General features: G+C 36.1%; 1 protein-coding gene across 3 annotated transcripts in view; it reads left to right on the forward strand.

Annotated features, from left to right (window-relative positions):
• The window catches only part of Tafa2 (TAFA chemokine like family member 2), a 472,572-nt gene that overhangs the window by 113,080 nt on the left and 353,457 nt on the right, over window positions 1–6,035 (forward strand). The window lies entirely within an intron of this gene.

Here is a 6,035-nt window from a genome sequence, read left to right on the forward strand (position 1 = left end):
CTTCTCCTCCTCTTCCTCCTCCTTCACTTCTCCTCCTCCTCCTCCACTTCTCCTCCTCCTCCTCCTCCTCCTCCTCCTCCTCTTCCTCCTCTTCCTCCTCTTCCTCCTCCTTCTCCTCCTCCTTTTTCCCCCTTCTGCAATGTTCCCTGAGCCTTAGAGAAAATGGTATAAATGATCTGTTTAGGGCTGTTCCATCATCTGCTCTCTGTTCAGCTATGATTCTGCATCTCCCATTTTCCACTGGAAAATGTTCTTTGATTAAGCCAGTAAATACTGTTAAAATGGAATTTTTTGTTAAATAAGTAGATTTTAGTCATTGTTACAGTAGTGACAGATGAATTTATGAGTGTGGATGATGCCATCTAATGGCACCATCATAGACTACATCATATGTAGTCTATGGACTACATAGAGTGATAATAACAGACCTGTGGATGTCAATAATATTGAGAGTTGTCAGAGGAGTTTGGAAGAACTTGAGATTGACACATGAGTAAAAAAATGTTTTATATGATATAAAATCTCTTGTGCTTTGCCTTAGAGCACCCATTGCATAGCTTTGGGAGGATGTAACAATCTAGAGATTGGAAGAAGTTTTTTTTTTCCCCTTTCAATGAGTCACACTTGATACTGATCCTTGTTTCTTCAGTAACAATATTATTTTCCTTCTATCGGCCCAGAAAATACTAGCCAAGCATTTCCCTTTTTCCTCATTATACAATAATTATATGCTAATTCAAGCAAAGATGTTAATTTTTAATTTACACTTAGATAAAAGCTCTCTTACTGGGCTGTGGATGTAATTCAGTGCTTAAGAGAGCTTACTGGTTTTGCAGAGGATTCAAGTTCAGTTCTCATCATCCACATGGTGACTTGCAGTATCTTCAACTCCATTTTCAGTGGGTCTGATGCCCTCTTCTGTCCTCTATGGCCTGTTGCATGCACATAATGCGCATAAACTCCAGTAGGCTAACACAAACACAAACACAAATACAACACAGGTGAATAAGATAAAAAATGATCTTAAAATGAAGAGCAAGTTCGAAGTATTACATTATTCTTATATTACAAAAGACACTTTATAAAATAAATTTGTATCATAACACCAGTGAATCTACATCAGTAAATGGATACTTATTATAGACTGAAGGCATTTCATTATACTATGTACATATATGTTCCAAAATCTGAAATCTCTGGTGCTACATTAATTGGAAGCAGTATATTTACACTTTTGCTTTTAAGGGCAGACCTACTTGAGGAAGCCAATGATAAATAATTAATTTGTTAATTTGTCAAATAGAGAATAATTCCTGTCCCTAAATAATGTCTAAATATATCTTTATCTATTATTAGAGGAAGATATAATATTTTCATTTACATTAGGCATCTCAGCAAGTTAGCCACTTTAACTTAGATAAGTATGATGAAGAATGAAAGACTCAATGGTATCTAATACTTTTTCAGACTTCACTCATGAATGTTTCCTTACTTGAGAAACCTCAGCATCTCAGACACTCTAATGCTGCTGTGAAGAGACACCATGACCAAGGCAGCTCTTCTAAATCATCACACTAAGTTTCATCCTGATTTTGTTTCCCCCAGAGGAGAAGTTGCTGCTATGTGGAGTAGCAATCTACAGCTGTAGAGCCTTTAGGAAAAGGCTGTCTTACACAAGTACTGGACTGTGAGGACACTTATGGGTAGTAAAGTATATGGTTATTTCTTTTTTGTTTTATTTACACAACAACAGACACAGTGAGTTATTCTGTAGGAAGGGGGAATTGGAGGAATTATGCTTTACTGTTTCCTCCTCCTCCTCTTCTTCTTCTTCTTCTTCTTCTTCTTCTTCTTCTTCTTCTTCTTCTTCTTCTTCTTCTTCTTCTTCTTCTTCCTCCTCCTCCTCCTCCTCCTCCTCTTCCTCCTCTTCCTCTTTCTCCTCCTCTTCCTCCTCCTCCTCCTCCTTCTTCTTCTTCTGCCATGATCATTATGTAAATACAGCCTGAGCCTGAACAAGAAAGGCTGCTGAAGGACCTTGAAGGACAGACTATTGTGTGGTATCTAATTATAGCAACAGAAATTTGAGATATTGGGAAGAAATCATCACACTTTTATTGGAGTCGATAACTTGAAAACATCATGGAAAACTCAGAGAATTGAAATACGTTCAGCTATCTCCACTGTCAGTCACATGATTTTGAAAAATCATAAGCAGAAAAGTTGCTGTTAAGCAAGTATGCAAATTTTACACAGGTAATATTGAATTTATTTATTTTAATTTGATAGCAACTACTCACATTTCTGGGTTACAAAGCATGCTGTGTCCTATGTATTGTCTATAGAAGGATTCAATCAAACAAACACTGAATCAATTATCTATTTCTAGTGCCTTAAATCTTGCTGAATTACCCCATGAGAAAACCTAAAGATATCTTGGAGGCTTTCCCTGAAAGACTTCAGACCTTTCCATTTTCCTACAGAGATCTGTGTGCTTGATCATTCAGAATATTGAAGCTATATCAGGAGCATTCAAGTATACAGAAACAGGAACATTTGATGTGATTTAATTTTTAATAAAACACAACTAATGAAATACCTTTTTATTTTTAATGGAAAGCTCAAATCAGCTTAGCTTTCCAAGTGAAACCTTAAAAGTATAGTCAAAATTAGTAGTATGATGAATCTAGTCCATATGATTATGGTTTTGCAGGAATGCATGAGCTATGGGATACTTGAGGTCTCCATCAAGGATTTGTAGGAAGATATCAGAGGCCAGATAACATGTCACATGTTCCATTCCTGGAAGGAGGAATGGATAGAGCTGCAAGTGTTGCTCTATCTGTTGCAGAGACACCAGGATTCTGGAGATGTAAGTTATATGAGATGGCTGCATAGGAAATCCACACATATTGAGTGGATCAGCCCAAGAGAGAAGTCTTGTAGGCTAATGCTGGCATGCATGTCCACTAGAGCTCATGTTAGATCTTTGGTTGTCCTGCTGGCTTTTGGTGGCAAAAAAGAACTGTGGTCCAACCCTTCTCCCATTGTTGATGATTTTTTTGAATGGAAATGTTTGTTCTATAATATTGTATTTAAAGGTATATAATGTCTCTTGATTTTACAGGTTCTTACAACTAAGAGTTTGCTCTGAGTGTCAGAGGAGACTTTGACCTTATGCTTTTGAATGATATTGGCTATAGATCCATTATTAGATGAATGAACTTGTTACATCTTGTATCTTGTATTATTAGGTACATATGAGCCTTTTTGAGTCAGAGGCATAATATTGTGATTTAAAGTGATATATTTTGATATTAAATTGACTAGAAATAAATGTGGTGACTGATCTTTATTGTCAACATGATTATATTAAGAAACAACTAAGTAATCAATAAGGCACACCATTGGGTGTGTCTGTAAGAGTGTTTCCAGAGCCAGTTATCTTATGAGTTCTGACCTAGTGGATTAGTCCACCGATGGATTCAGAGTGGGAAGACATTATCAGAATGTGCTAAGGAGAAGAATGTAAGATCTTTTGAAGAAGTAGGTATAGTATAAAGTTTTTCTAGGTCATCACTTTTATCAAGTAGAGCAGTTTGATGACCACAGTCATAACATAAGCAGAACAATGTAGTTGAGAGCTAGGTCTATGGTGATGCTGCTGGTTCCACCTCCTTGTGGACAGTGTGGTGATGGGCACAGCTTATCTATCACCTGACCTTCTGATCATTCAGTCTTGCCCTAGCTGCTTGTGGCCTTGAAAGGAGCAGAGCATGTAGAAGATAGAAGTTTGACTGGTGTTTGAGATATATTTCAGTGGTACGGATGGTTGTGAGTTCTCCATGCTGGGATGGGCTTGCTATGTAGTGGTTGGCTAGTTGTCCAGACTCATGTGAGTAACTCTAATGGATTCAATGGTTTACCAAGATGGACTTAGACTAAATGATTTTTTGATCTTTCAGTGATCTATTGATAGGTGAATAATTGTTTCTTTATGTGTCCTTGGGAAAACTCTGACAAGACTGCATCACTGAGAAGCATGCTATTGGTACCTTGCTCTGGACCCTTTACGTTCTCGCCCTTTATTTGTTCCCTGGGTGCTGTCATATGCAATACTCTACCACACCACTCTACCTGTGATGATATGACATGCATGAAACTATATGCCAAAGTAAATCATTCCTTCCTTTACTTTGTTTCTGTCAATCATTTGCTCACAGGGACCATAAATGAAAAGTAATAGACTGGAAAACACATGTTTATATGTTTGTGCACATATGTATGTGGATATATTCATCCTTAATTAGGGTAGAATGTCTGCTACTAAGGATAAATACCACCTAATTATATAATAGCCATCAATTCACCATTTTCATCTGGCTGACAATTGATCTTGTAGTCACCAAGAAACAGGGCTGAAGGGAAGAGAGTACAGTCTGGTCTATGTTTTCTGTTCAAACAAATAATTGAATTTTTTATATTCCCATTCTACTCATCTCTAACCACCTAAAGGAGCTTGGAGCCCTGTCTCTGCTATCCAAAGATAGATTAGCTACCCTGTCTGCTATTCTAGACATTGTTTTTCCTTCTTTCCTATTAATTGAATATGGATATGAATAGTGTTTATTACTTTTACCTTATGTTATTTTATGGGTGTGGGTACTTTGCCTGCATATATATCTCTATGTCTGGTGTCTGTTGAGGCTAGATAAAGGCAAGATCCTTTGGAAGAGGAGCCAGTGAAATGCTTTGCATATTAAAGGACATCTTGTACCTAGTACACTAGCATCTGTCTTGTAGTAAGTGATTGTTACTATAATCACCCATTTATTTCATTTAGTAATCATGAAGAATAATGTGTTTGTAGAATAATCACTTGAAGATATAATACTATTCAAGCCCATCTTTCATGGGTAATGAGTTTATTGAACCACTGTGTACTTAACATCACATTTGTGAAGGTGTTCTGGATATAATAGATGTGACTATTACATTTATAAGTTTGCTTCATGTTGTCTCTTGTAAAAATAAATTGATACTTGAAGGATTTGATTCAGAAGCAAGAGTGAAACCAACTTTTATTTTCAAAGTATTCTTTATTGGTGGGCTTTTTAGCTATAAAACATTTAATATATAATATACATATAATATAGTATGTATATTACATATGCACAAATGTATATTATATGTTATAGCATATATATTATATAATATATTAAACATTATACATATATTTGTAAAATGTATACCATACACATATATGTATATATGATATACATATTTTATATAACATATTAAACATTTTAATCTTGGTTGCTGGAAAAATGATGAGTTGGCATTAAAATGGTGATGTAGAAGAACTAATTAAGCAAGATTATTATAGCAATGGGTAGTTACTATGGTAATGCTGTTATTATTTAATAGTTCAGTTGATTACCTGAAGTAATAAAAAGCATTTCACTCCAAACTGGTCTTCTCATGTGACAAAAAAATAACCCTTCTCATTTGCAATTATATTTCAAACTAATAAACAAATTAACATAAGCCTTGTTATTTCTCCACAATCCTATTATTTCTAACTGGGGTTTGGGATGGTCTTAACCAAACTCAACTGCAAAAACTTATGGCCTATTTCTTTATGCCCCATATAAGGTGAATATTCTATTCTTCTATAGAACCCAACCTTCATGCTTCTTTTTTTATTAGATATTTTCTTTATTTACATGTCATATAATTTCTCCTTTCACAGTTTCCCCTCCAAAAAACAAACAAACAAACAAACAAAAACAAGAACAAACCCCTGTTGCCTCTCCCCTCCCCATGCTTGCCACCCCACCCTCTCCTACTTATTGACCCTGGCATTCCCCTACACTGGGGCACAGAACCTACACAGGGCCAAGGGCCTCTCCTCCCATTGATGATAGACTTTGCAATCACCTACTATACACATGCTGCCAAAACAATCAATCCCACCATGTATAGTCCTTGATTGGTGGTTGAGTCCCTGGGAGCTCTGAGGGTACTAGTTAGTTCAT

This window comes from Mastomys coucha, unplaced genomic scaffold, assembly GCF_008632895.1.
Source record: "Mastomys coucha isolate ucsf_1 unplaced genomic scaffold, UCSF_Mcou_1 pScaffold4, whole genome shotgun sequence".
Taxonomy (NCBI): domain Eukaryota; kingdom Metazoa; phylum Chordata; class Mammalia; order Rodentia; family Muridae; genus Mastomys; species Mastomys coucha.